Genomic DNA, 14,099 nt, shown 5'->3' with positions numbered 1-14,099 from the left:
AATTCTTCTCTTCAGCACGTCTCCAAATCCAACTTTCCAAGAAGTGCTGATGTTGTCATGGTTTCTGACAATTGTTGAAAATTTTATTTATTTGCTAAATAAATAAATAAATTTTATTTATTTTATCCTTACATAGCAAGGTTTTGATTAAGGGTGATCAAAAAAAAGTATAGATTATTATTATTATCATTATTATTTATTATGTATACAGCATTCTGCCTCTATGTCTGCCTGCACTCCAGAAGAGGGCAGCAGATCTTATTACAGATGGTTGTGAGCCACCAGGTGGTTGCTAGGAATGAACTCAGGACATCTGGAAGAGCACCCAGTGCTCTTAACCTCTGAGCCATCTCTCTATCCCCAGATTATTATTATTATTATTACTATTTAAATTTTGGGTTTTGAAGTAGAGGTTGCCATTTTACAGCTAAAAAGTCACACAGAATTGGGACAATGGGGGACTTAACCCTACAGCACCATTGTTCTCATCTTGGTTCAGGGAATTTCCCACAATACTTTGCTGCCTCTGCATCTTGCAGGAGCCAGCTCCTCAGGGTCCTCTCTCCTCCTAGGTAAACCTCACCTTTAGAATGGAGGGAGGATGGGTTGGTGGACTGTTTGAGAGGGCTGTTTGGATTGGTTCTCAGGAGAATATGTTCCTTTGCAGCCTGGAGGAAGGCCCAGCTGTATGCAGGTGTGTGACTATGGAGACTGCTGTCCTCTGGGCAGAACTTGGGTCTTAGGGTTTCCCCTGCTGTGAGTAAAAGCAGCTTGAGGAGGAAAGTTTGTGTGACTCACACTTCCAGTCCACACCACAGCAAGTCAAGGCAGGAAGTCACACAGGGCAGGATGTGGAGTTCGGAGCGAATGCAGAGTCCATGGAGGACTGTTGGGTACCACGTTAGTCACCTGGCTTGTTCTGTTTCTTTTCCCATGTACCTGTGACCACCATCCATGTGATGACACCGTCCACCATGGGCTGCATTCTCCAGCATCAACCATCAATCACCCATCAACTAAGAGAATTCCTCCACGGGCTTGCCTACAGCCCAATCCTATGGAAGCATTTTCTCAGCTAATATTCTTCCTTCCCAGATGACCCTACCTGTGCCAAGCTGGCATAGAAGCTTGTCAGCACAATGTAGCCATTGTGCTCTGGAGCTGTCAGAAGCAGTGACTACCCAAAGGACATCTGTACAAGACTGGGCGCATTAGGAGAGAGGAGTCACACGGCCTGCCCTTCTCAAGATGTTTTTTCTCTCTCAGTTTGTGTGTGTGTGTGTGTGTGTGTGTGTGTGTGTTTTTTGCCATGAGTGTGGAGGTCAGAGGACAACTTCCAGAAGTCTTTGCTTTCTTTCCATGAAGTGGGTCCCTGCGATCAGTCTCAGGTTGTCTGGATTGGTGACAAGCACCATTATCCTTGCTAAGTCATGTCTATCACCCTCTCTATGGGGCAGATGAAGGGGGCTGGGGGAAGCCTCATAATCAGGCTCTTCCCCAGAACATATGTAGACAGTTCATGGCTGTTGGGTGGGAAGGATTTTTTTCTTTAGCGCTGTGGTTGCTCATCCATAGCTCATGCTTCTCTAAGGAACCCTAATGAACGCCACTGTGTCTGTGTTCCTACGAGCCGTGCTCACGTGGACTTTCCTCTGTTCTGTCCTTGGTATCCTGTCCCTGTGCACAGATATGTGTTCACCTCACACAGCACCGGCTCTCATGTTTCCTCTGGCCTCACCTTCTCCAGCTTCTATCATCCTCTGCTCTGTGTGTGCGCGTGTGTCCCCACCCACTCTCTGGCAGGATCAGGTGAGTGTCCTGCCCTTTGGGAATATGGGCGTAGTTATTTCTCTCCAAACTTCTTCCTGCTGTATAGGGGTGCTGTTAATCAGGTCTTTCATGATAACCTGTGTGCTAGGTTCATCTCAGTTGGCAGTTGAATGAAGTAATTTCTTGAGGGTGTTCACAGCATCCTTTCAGGAGGACGTGGTCTATCATACCATATTGGGATAGAACCAATCCATAGGGTCTCATCTGTAGCATGAGGGGCCGGCTTGTTGGGGTTTCTGTCCCGCCCAGTACCCCACAACCGGCAAACCCCAAAGAAAAATTACACACAGGACTCCATAAGGTTATAAACTGATTGGCTCATTAGGTCAGGCTTCTTGTTAACTCTTATAACTTATGTTACCCCATTATCCTTATCTATGTTAGCACATGGCTCCGTACCTTTCTCAGCTGGGCAGGTTACATGCTGCCTCTTCAGTGGTCTGCACAGGAATGGCTGAGGAATTTCTCTCCTCCCTAGCCTTATCCTATTCTCATTACTCCACCTCTACTTCCTGTCTGGTTGACCCGCCTATACTTCCTGCCTGGCCAATCAGCGTTTTATTAAAATACATGATTGACAGAATACAGATAATTCTCCCACACCATTTCCCTCTTTTTTTTTTTAAACAAAGGAAAATACCCATAGTCCATTTGTTGGAAATGTGGGCGTAGTATTTCAGGCTACTTACTGCTGATTGGGGGCGCTGATAATCTTATGGGGACCTAAAGAAAATTTAGAGTTATAATCAAGTCCTGACTGAAGTATCCTGTGAGTCTTGATCATCTCAGGCAGCAGTCTTGAACCTGTTCTGGATGAAGAACTCAGACATCTGGGCCATCTATTCCTGTCGGAGATTTTTCAGGTGGCCTCCCTTGGTCAAAGGTGATTTTTCTTAACTCTGAATAAATCCAGAGCCTCTCGTTTTCTGTGGAAACAAAAGCAGAATCTCTTCTCCAAAGTAGCATACCTTTTGACTTCAGTTTTGAAGCCAAGGTATTTTCAAAATACCTATCTTGGGTTAGTTCAGCAGCTTTTATAAACAACAGTCCTTTAGCAGCTGTTGCTCCTTCCTCAGCATTCAAACAATTTAAAGAGAGCATAATAGCATACAGTATCAAGATTCTCTGTGTATTTTCCATCTTTATGCAGCTTTATTTTTAACCTCTATTTCTTTTATTTTTACTTTTACTTTTTGACACAGGTTCTCTGTATATCTTTGTCCTGGAATAACACTGTAGACCAGGTTGTCCTTGAACTCACAGAGATCCTCTGTCTCTGCCTCCCCAGTGCTGGGATTAAAGGTGTTTGCTACCACATCTTGAACTCAGAGATCTGTCTGTCTCTGCCTCCCAGGCATTGGGATTAAAGGTGTGTGCTACCACACCTTGAAGTCACAGAGGTCAATCTACCTCTGCCCCTTAATGTCTCAGAGGTCAACGTACCTCTGCCTCCCAGGCATTGGGATTAAAGGTGTGTAACACCACACCCAACTCCTCTCTTTTTACTTTAAGAACTTTAACTTTTATCCTGCATTTATTTTTTAACACACTACAAACCATTTAGAGGTTTTCTTTGAATCTCTCTTTACTGTATATCTCTCTTTTTCTGACCACATGAGCCTTTAATTTACAAAACAATACGGAAAGCCGTGGCTTTGACGGCTAGATCCTTAGCTTTCCAGCCTCTGCGGAGGTACTGGCTGTAGCCATTTTTGTTGCCATAACATATGGCATTTCAAGGTCCATGCTAGCAAGTAAGCTGGAGCATTCTGCTCACAGACCACTCTCAGTCGGACTGCCTGCCTGAAAGAGTCAGAGTTTGCCCTGGTAGGACAGCCCAGAAAGCTGACATTTTAAAACAGCGCAGCTTTTATCCTGCTACAGCTGAAAGCTGAAAAGCATGCGATCAGCTTTTCACCAACACCGTTTAAGTGCTTCGTGGCAGGACCTCTTAAAAGAGCTGCAAGGTTTTGCAGCTAAAGCTGAGTCAGGAAGCCTCTCTTAGATGAGAGCACTTGCTTGCCTTTAGCAAGCAGAGCAGACCCGAGAAATTGCTGCTACCAAGAAACCATGCATAATGCTGTTATTTTGTTCTAGAATTACGTCCCAAGCTGTCTCAGGCTTTATGTGGATACAGTTGTCCACACGTTGGCACCATTTGTAACATGAGGGGGCCGGCTTGTTGGGGTTTCTGTCCCTCCCAGTACCCCAACAGCCGGCAAGCAACAAAGAAAATCACACACAAGACTCCATAAGGTTATAAACTGATTGGCTCATTAGGTCAGGCTTCTTGTTAACTCTTATAACTTATATTAACCCATTATTCTCATCTATGTTAGCCATAATGGCTCCGTACCTTTCTCTGCTGGGCAAGTTACATGCTGCCTCTTCGGTGGTCTGTACAGGAATGGCTGAGGAACCTGTCTCCTCCCTAGCCTTATCCTATTCTCATTACTCCGCCTCTACTTCCTGTCTGGTTGACCCGCCTATACTTCCTGCCTGGCCAATCAGCGTTTTATTAAAATACATGATTGACAGAATACAGATAATTCTCCCGCACCACTCATCCTCTGTGAAAACAAAAGAAGACCCTCTCCAAAGCATCATATCCTTAGACCCAAATTCTGATGTCATAATGCCCTTATGAAATCCATTCTGGTTTTGTTTGGCAGCCCATATAATGAAATGTCTCTCTGTAATTAGCTCCTTTATAGTCAAAAGATTCAAAGAAAACACAATAATATAAAGAATCCAGACTCTTCGTGAATTTTCCATTTTTACGTGGCTTATTTTTATTTATTTATTTTAATCTATAACTATCTGTACTCTGTCTCTTTAAAGTCTTTACCCTTTTTTTAAGGCATTAACTTTATTCTCTATATTCTTTTTCTTATCTCTCCCAAGCCTACGTATAGTCTTCCAACATTGTGACCCATTTTTAGGTCTTGTATGTCTGAATCTGTCCTATTGTGAATGTGTAATATTTTTAGTATCCAGGAGCATTTCTTAATATGCTAAGCACTTCTTAAAAACTTTAGCTTGCGCCACATAGGAGTTATACGGTACTGCCTGTTTCCTGCCCAGTCTAAACCTTAACTGTGCTTTTATTATGATAATTACGATCATTCCTGCCTGAGGTCAGCACAGTTTAGCCTGGCAGAGGGGAGCCAGAGCTGCTCCAGCCTCAGAGCCGAGCACAGTTCCAGGCACACAGCAGGTCCACATTGGAGCCGCACTCAGCAGTTTAATTCTGAGACTGAGCATGCAGCACAGAAACTCTTTTCACCCAAGTAACAGCCAAATCTGATGCGCAGAGCAATGCACAGCCTGCAGATATTTTTTGTATGGCGGCAGAAATCCTCCATGTTATCCCATCTGCCTAAGCCTGGTCCCACAGTCTGCCCAGGTGGGGAGAGCAGGCATGGTCTCAGAGTATTTTCCTCCTGATCCTGTGCCGGAGTGTGAACAGAAACATCTGGGCCCAGAAATGCTCCACAGCTGGAGTTTGCACCGGCGGCAGGGCCCAGGAAGCCGCGTTTTAAAATGGCACAGCTTTTCTTCTGCCACTGATGCTGAAACAGGAAATCTCTCTACAGCGCGCCCTAGCAAACAGCAAAATCTGTGTTAAACTCTCTTTCCCTTATTTTTAAGCTCTCTCAGGTTTTTAAGTGGATTTAGTTACCAAGTTGGACGCCACTCTGTAGAAGAAGCAGTGGGCCGCTTCCTGCAGCCCGCCTCCCAGCTAGTTTTACCCCTGAAATAATTACTCGGAAACTGTATTCTTTTAAGCACTGCCTGGCCCATTATCTGTAGCCTCTTATTGGCTAACTCTTACATATTGATCTAACCCATTTCTAATAATCTGTGTAGCACCACGAGGTGGTGGCTTACCAGGAGGATTCTAACCTGCAGGTGTCTCGGAGAGGAGAGTCATGGCGACAGCCTCACTGCCTTCTTCCTCCCAGCATTCTGTTCTGTCTACTCCACACAGCTGCCGTCCTATCAAAAGCCAAGGCAGTTTCTTTATTAACCAATGAAAGTAACACATAGACAGTTAACCCTCCTCCATCATGTATGGATGTATATATGTATGTATTTACGTACCTACCTATGTGTCTGTCTCTCTCTCTATCGATATATCTATCTATCCACCATCTTTTTTAAAAACAGGATCTCATGTAACCCATGAACCTCTCTTTGCAGACAAACATGTTGTTATGAATGAGAATGTTCCCTGTAGTCCCATATGTTTGGATACTTGGTTCCCAGTTGGTTGTGGGGGTGGGGCAGGATATATGGAGCCTTGATGAAGTGCATCACTGGGGTGGGCTTTGAGGGTTCAAAGCTGCACATCATTCCCAGCTTTCCCTCTCTGCTTCCTGTGTGTGGATCAGGACATCAGCTCTCGAGTCCTTGCTCCAGTCACCAGGCTTCTACTCTCCCACCACGGACTCTGCCCTCTAGAGCACTCATACGGGACAAGGCGGTGCAGGTTCCTCCACCTTGTGTTCTTGCTAAGACATTTCAAGTCTAACTATAATGTGATCTGCTTGGAGAATCCCTTGGAATCCCAAATACATTCTAGGTACTGGAGGTCAATAGGCCCCAGTTAGCTTATCGTGTCTTCTGTTAATTTGCTTGCCTGTGTGAAGGCCCCCTGAAGTTGTTGAGTAAAATGCCAGAATGTGGATTTTGCATTCAAAATCCGGACACTTGAGTCTCATCTGGGTCCCTGAGTATCTGAGTATAGACTCATTTGGGTCCCTGAGTGACAGAAGATCATTTTATCCGGGTCCCTGAGCAACTGAGTGTAGTCCCATCTGGGCCTCAGAGTACCTGGGTGTAGTTTCATCTGGGTCCCTGAGTACCTGGGTGTAGTCCCATCTGGGTCCCTGAGTACCTGGGTATAGTGCCATCGGGGTCCCTGAGTACCTGGGTGTAGTCCCATCTGGGTCCCTGAGTACCTGGGTGTAGTCCATCTGGGTCCCTGAGTACCTGGGTGTAGTGCCATCGGGGTCCCTGAGTACCTGGGTGTAGTCCCATCTGGGTCCCTGAGTACCTGGGTGTAGTGCCATCGGGGTCCCTGAGTACCTGGGTGTAGTGCCATCGGGGTCCCTGAGTACCTGGGTGTAGTCCATCTGGGTCCCTGAGTACCTGGGTGTAGTCCCATCTGGGTCCCTGAGTACCTGGGTGTAGTGCCATCGGGGTCCCTGAGTACCTGGGTGTAGTGCCATCGGGGTCCCTGAGTACCTGGGTGTAGTCCCATCTGGGTCCCTGAGTACCTGGGTGTAGTCCATCTGGGTCCCTGAGTACCTGGGTGTAGTCCCATCTGGGTCCCTGAGTACCTGGGTGTAGTGCCATCGGGGTCCCTGAGTACCTGGGTGTAGTCCCATCTGGGTCCCTGAGTACCTGGGTGTAGTCCCATCTGGGTCCCTGAGTACCTGGGTGTAGTGCCATCGGGGTCCCTGAGTACCTGGGTGTAGTCCCATCTGGGTCCCTGAGTACCTGGGTGTAGTGCCATCGGGGTCCCTGAGTACCTGGGTGTAGTCCCATCTGGGTCCCTGAGTACCTGGGTGTAGTCCATCTGGGTCCCTGAGTACCTGGGTGTAGTCCCATCTGGGTCCCTGAGTACCTGGGTGTAGTGCCATCGGGGTCCCTGAGTACCTGGGTGTAGTCCCATCTGGGTCCCTGAGTACCTGGGTGTAGTCCCATCTGGGTCCCTGAGTACCTGGGCGTAGTCCCAGCCAGGTGATATGAAGACTTTCTGTTGGCTGTGAATTGTCTGAGTGGTCATCTCTGTTCCCATAACGCAGTAAGCCCAAGTAAACTCTTCCTTATATACATTGCCTGGTTATGACATTTTAGCACAGAAATAGAGAAATAACTAATATGGAAATTTGTATTAGAATTGTGGGGTTTGTTTTCTCTACAAATTTAATGACTGTGTTGATTTTAATGTCAATTGACATAAGCTAGAGTCATTTTGGAAGAGGGATGAAGACTTTTTAATTATTTATTTTATTTTACTGGTGTTTTAGTCTATATGTATATCTGTGTGAGGGTGCTGGATCCTGGAGTTACAGACAGCTGTGAGCTGCCATGTGGGTGCTGGGAATTGAAAATGGGTCCTCTAGAAGAGCAGTCAGTGCTCTTAACCACTGAGCCATCTCTCCAGCCCTGAGGGATAAACTCTTAATTGAGAAAGATTCTCATCAGATTGGCTGTACACACTCCCATGGGTCATTTTCATAACTAGTGACTGATGGGGTTGGCCCAGCCTGTCGTGAGTGGTACCACCCCTGGGTGCTGGTCCTGGGGGCTTTAAGAAAGCAAGTTGAGGCTCTGCTGCAGTTCCCACCTTCCTGCAATCAGACGAGATACCTGCCTCCGGGTTACACCCCCCCTGCCACCCACTGAACACTGTCCCACCAAGACACACTGTTCTGCCCAACCCAAGCACCTGAGCACCCTCCCTGTGTCCGGCCCTCACCTGCAACCCCAGCAGACTACATAGGCACAGGCGTAAAACACACCAGTCGGAAAAACAGCCGACTGCGTAGACACAGGTACAAACCACAACAGTTGGAAGAACCAGCGCAGCAGAAACCACAGCAGTTGGAGGAAAAGAGAGTAAATGACAGCATAGGAATCCATTCAACAGTGGAAAGAGCGATCCTGACTCCACCAGAACCTAGTGATCCTGAAACAGAGAAGCCTGAACATTCCCCTTAAAGAATGCTAAACAAGCCAAGAAAAACCATCATCTGGTGAAAGAAACCATTCAACACCTGAACATTGATATAGACACAATCAAGAAAACACACACTGAGGGAATTTTGGAAATGGAAAATCTGGGGGAGTGAACAGGAACTAGAGATACAAGCATCACTAGAGCTAGGTCAGGAAAACTAAACTGAATGCTGGAAAAAAGAAGGTGGAGTCAGAGGGGCGCCATGTAGTCATTCCGGAGATAGACGCCAGATGAAACCTTGCCAGTAAGTCACATTGTGCTATATAGATTAATAGAAATGGGTTAAATTAAGATGTAAGAGCTATCCAATAAGAAAATTGAGCTAATTAGACCAAGCAGTGATTTAATTAATACAATTTCTGTGTGGCTATTTCTGGGCTGAGCAGCCAGTAACAAACAAGCAGCCTCCTACAATAAGAGGTCAGGCAGTGATGGCACATTCCTTTATTCCCAGGATTTGGGAGACAGAGGCAGATGGACCTCTGTGAGGTCAAGGCCATCCTGGGTTACACAACTTCAATCTAGAAAGAAATCCAGGTGGGTGGCACCACACACCTTTAATCCAAGTACTAGGGAGTCACATGCCTTTAAACCCAGCACTAGATGGAATCTAAAATGGGAAGAGAGACTTAGTCTGCTTAGCAAGCAGCTTCCCTGGGAGCAGGCCCAAACAACTCCCCGGGATTCCAGAGAGAACCCCGGGAGTGCTGAGCAACCTCTAGGAACACAATGTGACCTCTGGGGTGACTGGAACTGTGGCCCTGACTGCACCATAAAGAGCAACCATGTTTGCCTTGGATCCACCGGCACCTGGAAGACTGATCACCAGACACACAGCCCCAAATACACCAATCAAAGGAAAAGATGGGTGGAGAAGGTAAGAACCCCTCAAGATCACAGAGAACAATAAGACACCTACAAAACTAGTGGTCCTACAACAGCAAAGCTTGAACACCCAAATATAAAGGAAGCAGAAGAAAATGACCTAAAAATATCTTTAGGAGAATGTTTGAGGCCCTTGAAGAAGAAATGAAAAATTCCCTCAAAGAAATGGAAGAAGAGACAAACAAAAATTCAGAAGAAATCAACAAATCCATTAAAGAACACCAAGAAAAAGTGATCAAACAGATGAAAGAAATAATTTAAGACTTGAAAACCACAATAGAAGCAATAAAGAAAACACAAACAGAGGTAATTATAGATATGAAACTTATGAGAAAACAATCAGGAACCAGAAATGCAAGCATAAACAGCAGAATACAAGAGATGAAAGAGAGAATTTCAAGCATTGAAGATACAATAGAAGAAATAGACTCATCGATCAAAGAAGACATTAAATCTATCAGAAACTTAACACAAGTGATGTAGGTGGGCCTTCTGTCTATATGTTATTTTCATTGGTTAATAAAGAGACTGCCTTGGCCCTTTGTTAGGACAGAAAATTAGGTAGGCAGAGTAAACAGAACAGAATTTTGGGAAGAGGGCAATGAGGCAGACGCCATGGAGCCAGCTACCAGTCAGACATGCTGAATCTTTTCCGGTAAGCCACACCTCGTGGTGCTACACAGATTATTAGAAATGGGTTAATCAAGATGTGAGAGTTAGTCAGTAACTAACTCTCTAGAGATAATGGGCCAGGCAGTGTTTAAATGAATACAATTTGTGTGTTGTTATTTCTGGGGCTAATCTAGACTTGCGGGAGCCGGGCGGGATGAAAAGCAGGCCTGCCCACAGCTTCTCACTACACACAAGGGCTGGAGAGATGGCTCAGCAGTTAAGAACATTGCCTGCTCTTCCAAAGGTCCTGAGTTCAATTCCCAGCAACCACATGGTGGCCTCACAACCATCTGAAATGAGATCTGATGCCCTCTTCTGGCCTGCAGGCAGACACACAGACAGAATATTGTATACATAATAAATTAATAAATAAATATTTTTTTTAAAAAGAAACTTAACACAAAATATCCAGGGAATATGGAACACCATGAAAAGATCAAAACTAAGAATAATAGGGATAGAAAAAGAAGTCCAACTCAAAAGCACAAAAAATATATTCAACAAAATCATAGAAGGAAACTTTCCCAACCCAAAGCAAGATATGCATATGAAGATACAAGAAGTTTACAGAATAGCAAATAGACTGGATTAAAAGAAGTACCTTCACCACATAATAATCAAGACACTAAACACACAGAATAAAGAAAGAATATTAAGAGCTGCAAAGGAAAAATACCAAGTAGCATATGAAGGAAGCACAAGTTAGGAGAGACCAATTGCAGACTCATAATGACTTTCAAAGATTGTCTACGACCAGTCTACAGCCGGCTGCTGGGATAAAAACGTGATCTAATAATTCATTCAAACAAAACCTTAATTAAATCTGCTGGTGTATTTCAAGGATGTGTTGACCTCACAATGGAAACCAGGAGATGTGCTACATTGGGGAAAGGGTTTTGCTCTTGTTTCCACAGGAGAAGAAAAGCTATGGATACCATCAAAATTAATAAGGATTCAGAGAAATGACAGCTCATCCACAGAGTTGAGTATCAAACAGGTGGTAAGAAAATCTCACAAGGGTTGGTGCAGGGTTATGTTCTTGTTTTTGCAGGAAAATACTCATCTTCAAAAAGTCAAGAGACCCTGGACCTCTAGATGCCTCAAGAGGAACAGATAGTTATCCAGAAAGAGTCACCAAGCAAAGAGAAATCTGACTTACGGTATCAATATCCTCTACAGTGTAAAATTTCATTACCTGCATATATTGAACTTGAACATATACTTCTCAGTGTAATAGAAGTGTAAATCACTTAAAAATCAAAGCTAACTTTGTAATCGGACAACACTATTTATCCCTATATCCAAGCATGTCGTTAAAAGAAAAATTCAATGTTTCTGTCTCATATCAGTAGCCATCTGGTATGGGACAGAAAGAAGGAAGAATTTTGGAAAGATATTACTTTTCTCCATAAATATTTTTGTCTCTATAATATCTTTCATTGAATATATGTCTGCATAAATAATGTTTAAATTTTTCACAATGAACACTAAATTTTCCTGCAGTAACTTTTGAAGTTTCCAGGAAGAAGATGGGGTCCACAACAACGAATCCACCTGGCTGTTATGACGTCATGATGCTGATAGTGCTACTTTAAGATCGGTTTTGGGTTCCAACTGCTCAAGATGATTCCACTTTGGTTAACTGAAAGGGTGCACCTTTTTACAACGTTCTGGCCAGACCTTGAAATAAGAACTTCAAATAAGAATTTCAGAAAAACCCCACTGACTACTCAGAGACTATTTGCAATTATACCAGGCAGCAATCTTGGAACTTAACCATCATTTTACTTTCACAGGATCCCATAGAAGAACATTACTCCATGACAGCTGGAAGTAATTCTAGAAGACAATGTCCCCTCTCCCAACAAAGTTTGTACTCAGAGTTAGGGACATCAATTAGGGGTTGATTATAATTGATACAGGGTTGGGGGTTGGAATATAAATTTTGTAATCTCCGGCATTTCCTTTGGGAAAGAAAGGAAGTGAAAAGGGGGTATAAATATGATAAGGTAGATTATTGAATCTACTTTTTGAAAGCAACTATTAGTTTTAAATGTTTCACATTGGTTTTACTTTTGTATATTTCATACAAATTTTATATATTGATACAAATTTGAGATCAATTTTGTAAAACATATTGCTCATACAATTCTAATCTTGTTCAAGGTATTGTACCTATACAGCTCATTTACAATGTGATGCAATTTTCTAGCCCTTGAAAATTATTATTACAAACTATTTAGGATAACAAAGAAATATAGGTTAGTAATTAACAACCAATATAATCAAACTTGTAGTCGTATTACATATGTTTTCAAGGTCCAACAACGATATAATTTAGATAGATCATCTTCAAATGCTTCAGAGATCTACAGATTATGGCATTTAAGCTGTTTCAATAACCTTGGTCCTTTTTTTTCTTCTTTTTTATGACAATGAGACATGTCTGCTCCTGGCAGCACCAATCTACTTCAGAGAAGATAATGGGCATTGAAGAAATTCTATGTGGAGTTTACTGTCCTTGTGGAAAAGTAGGCCACTGGGCAAGAAAATGCCCCTGCCTTGACTGCTGACAGTGTGCTGTCCTAATAGACAAGCAGCACACAAAGTACCTTGGTGAGGGACAATTCTGAATTCTGTCAATTATATTTTAAACAAATGCTGATTGGCTGGTAGCCAGGCAGGAAGTGTAGGTGAGAAAACCAGACAGAAAGTAGAGGTGGGGCCATGAGAACAGGAGAATTCTGGGAAGAAGGAAGCTCTTTCTGCAGTCCTGTCCAGACACCGAAGAAGCAGGATGTGACCTGTCCAGCCAAAAAAGGTACCAAATCGTGTGGTTAACATAGCTAAAAATAATGGGTTAATGTTAGTTATAAGAGCTAATACAATGCCTGAGCTAATGGGCCAATCAGTTTATAATATATGGAGACTTCTGTGTGATTTTCTGTGTGTGATTTGTGACCTAACGATTGTGAGATCCGGGCAGGACAGAAACCACAACAAGCAGTCCCTCATGTTACAGTACCTGCTTCACAGAAAGTCTGCTGAATTTGGTATGCCTGTAGGCTGAAGACAGAGACCCCAATGTAGCAGAGTAACTTTGGGTGACTGTTCAGGCAGACATCTGTTTCTGTCATTTCTCACATTTTTTTGGAAGTCACTTGCTTGCACTTCCTGCTTACTCAGTTATTATTATTTCCTTCTTGGGTCTCTGAGGGAGCTGAAGTCTAGATAGCTATATTTATAGCTACCAGACACAAAAAGCAAGTTATGATAAAAAGTAAATGGGTATAAGACTTTGAACTCACTAAAAGAGAATAGATATGAAATATTTTCTCTGAATTCGTCAAATGCAAATGGATTAGACATTGTTGATGTATTTGATGCTGTATATATTGTATATAGTTATTGTATTTATTATATATAGTTTTCTGATATTATTTATAGCTTTTTTTATTTTAGATGAAAAGGGGAAATGTAATGGCATTTCATTTGTATTTTAATAAATAAAGACTGCCTGAAGATCTGAGAGTAAAACAATACCATTGGTTAGCCTTACAGACCAGTTTATGGTAACGCACACGTTTGATCTCAGTAGCCATAGTGACACACACCTTTGATCTCAGTAGCCACACTAGTTGGCATAAAAACTGGAGAGTGCATGCCTTTAATGGTGGTGGTGTACACCTTTAAGTCAACCAGGTGGACCTCCCAGTCCTAGAGAGGATTTTAAAATAGGAGGAAACAGCTCTCAGAGACACAGTCTCCCTCTGAGATTCTAGGATGGAGGATCGCCATTTCAGACTGAGGTAAAGGTAAGAGCCAGTGGCTGTCTGTTTTGCTTTTCAGATTTTCTGGTCCAATCCCCATTTCTGACCCTAAATTTTTATTAAAATTGTGCATCAATCATCATTTCAGCTTTGATTTGTTTCACCAGTTCCAAGGGTGTGTTGATTTCTCC

General features: G+C 43.4%; 1 pseudogene; it reads left to right on the top strand.

Moving 5' to 3' along the window:
- Positions 1 to 14,099, top strand: part of LOC148119214 (butyrophilin subfamily 1 member A1-like) — a 91,768-nt pseudogene that overhangs the window by 14,615 nt on the left and 63,054 nt on the right.

Source organism: Myodes glareolus, chromosome 18, assembly GCF_982192425.1.
Source record: "Myodes glareolus chromosome 18, mMyoGla1.1, whole genome shotgun sequence".
Lineage (NCBI taxonomy): Eukaryota > Metazoa > Chordata > Mammalia > Rodentia > Cricetidae > Myodes > Myodes glareolus.
This window is presented reverse-complemented; position numbering and strand designations above follow the sequence as displayed.